Source organism: Caloenas nicobarica, unplaced genomic scaffold, assembly GCF_036013445.1.
Source record: "Caloenas nicobarica isolate bCalNic1 unplaced genomic scaffold, bCalNic1.hap1 Scaffold_282, whole genome shotgun sequence".
NCBI classification, from domain to species: Eukaryota; Metazoa; Chordata; class Aves; order Columbiformes; family Columbidae; genus Caloenas; species Caloenas nicobarica.
Genome location: NW_027017271.1, coordinates 92501 through 95000, shown reverse-complemented (window position 1 = coordinate 95000; position 2500 = coordinate 92501).

Here is a 2500-nt window from a genome sequence, read left to right as displayed (position 1 = left end):
GGGCAGGGACGGAGAGAGGGAGGGAGAGAACCGTAGGCCGGACGGCCGCGGGTCCTGGGGACAGCGACGGTCACGCGCGCGCGCGCGCGCGCCGAGCCCTGCGTTTCGAGCGAGCGGACGCGTCCCGCGAGAGCCCCTGCGACGGCCTGGGCGCCCCGCCGTCGCCGCGCTTGAGCCGCGGAGGCTCCGGCTACTCGCGAGCGCTCCTCTGGAAGCGGCTCCCCCCTCTTGCCTACAATAGGAATCTACAAGACCGCCCCCTCGCGCGTCTCCAGGACGCTCTCAGTCTGTTCACCGGGGTGGCGCGCTCGAGCAAGCCGAGTTTTACCATGACGTAACGGGAGGTAGCGACAAAACAGCGACGCCTTAGGTGGCTCCGGGGTGGGGGGGGTGGGGGGGGGGGCGCAGGCGGCGCCGTCTACCAAGCCGCTCTGCACCCGCCAAGCGACCGAGTCCTCGCGGGGATCGGGTAGACATCACGTCGGAGCGCGGCGCAGGCGGCGCCGTCTACCGAGCCGCTCCGGATCGGGAAACGTGGCTGGACTGGACCGGGCCGGACCGGACCGCACCCTTCCGGACCGGACTGGACTGCTCCGGACCGGACCGCACCGGACCGGACTGTTCCGGACCGGACCGGAACAAACCGGACTGGATCGGACAGGACCGGACCGGACCGGACCGGATTGGACAGCTCCGGACCGGACCGGACCGAACCAGACCGGACCGGACCCGACTGGATCGGACCGGACTGGACTGGATCGGACCGGACCGCACCGGTCCGGAGTGTTCTGGAGCGGACCGGACCGGACTGGATCGGACCGGAGCGGGCCGGACTGCTCCGGACCGGAGCGGACCGGCCTCCTCACGCGAGACCGAGGCCGAGTGGCGGGGGAAAGGGGTGGATCCCTCGCCGGGCTCGGGGTAGACCTTCACGTCGGAGCGCGGCGCGGCAGGGGTAGACCCTTCGCGCGGGGCTCGGCTAGACCTCACGTCGGAGCGCGGCGCGGAAGGGGCCGTCTTCCAAGCCGCTCCGGACCCGGCAACGCGACTGGACCGGAAGGGACCGGACCGGACCGGAAGGGACCGTTCCGGACCGGACCGGAACAAACCGGACTGGATCGGGACCGGACCGGACCGGATTGGACAGCTCCCGACCGGATTGGACCGAAGCAGACCGGACCGGACTCTACCGGAACGGACCGCACCGGACCGGACTGTTCTGGAGCGGACCGGTCCGGACGTGACCGGACCGGACTGGACTGTTCCGTTCCGCACCGGACCGGACTGGCGGGGCTCGGACGGCCCCGCTGTCCGGCCGCGCTCGCGAGAGGGTAGACTCGGCCTCCTCACCGGAGGGGGGGGGGGGGGGACCGCGGTTGGGGGGGGGAGGGGGGGGCGGGCTGCGCGGCGCCAGGGCGGGAGGGCTGAGCGTCCCAGCCGCTTCGTACGCGGTCCCCCCCGGGCACGTTATCGAGGTTGAAGGGCATGCGATACGGTGGTCGCCCCGTCCCTCTTCTCCCGACCGCAGGGTTCGGCGCTGACGCGTTCTTTCTCTCTGCTGTCTGCTGAGGAGCAGCGACAGAAGCCGAGGGAACGGCAGGAAGCCGGAGCCGGGGGAGGTTGAGGTCGGACGGTGGGTGGGAAAAGGTGGTTCGCCCGGAGGGCGGCAGAGCTGCGCCACGGGCCCCGGCAGCGAGGCGGTCACGGCCCCGCGCCCGTCCCCTTCTTCAGGAAGCGACCGGATGACGGAGGCCGGGAACGGCGGGGCGCTTTGTCCCACGCAGGGGCAGGAGCTGGACGTGACGACCCTCTCGTGGGTGCGGGACGGTGCCCGCGATTCTACGATTCTAGCTTTTGAACCCTCCCGATCCGTGCAGACGCTCTACGAGTCTGCGTCTGGAGCTTTGGGGGTTGCGCGTGTGGGGTGTGGGGTTGGTGGGGTTTTTCTTTCGGCTCGTTTTGGGGTTTGGCTTGGTGGCTTTTTTCCGGCGGGAGGCGGTGGGGTCGGCGTGGTGTCGTCGTCCCCCCCCCGCCCCGCCAAGGCCGCCGCCGCCGCCGCCATCGTTTCAATTTCTTTTAGCTTTTAAGTTTTTTCGTAAAAGATACCGAGGCGCTTATCTGCCCCCCACTGCCCCCCCCCCTCCCCCCCCCGCGCCGGACGGAGGCGTGCTCAACCGCACAGACACACAGACACACAGACACACAGACACACACAGACACAGACACAGACACACAGACACACACACACACACACACACACACACACACACACACACACACACCCGCCCCTGCCCCCTAGACAGACCCGGAGGAGCGCGGTGTCTCCCGCCCTCGCCCTGGCGCCCACCCTCGGCCTCCCCCCGCCCCGCCCCACCCCAGCCGCGCGGCCGTTTCTGCTCCGTCTGGGCCGCGGGAAGCGGCGCAGGGGGTCGGCAACCGCGCGGACCGCGCATGCGCGCTCGCCCCGCTGCCTGGCAACCGGCCCCCTGCCCCCCGCTGG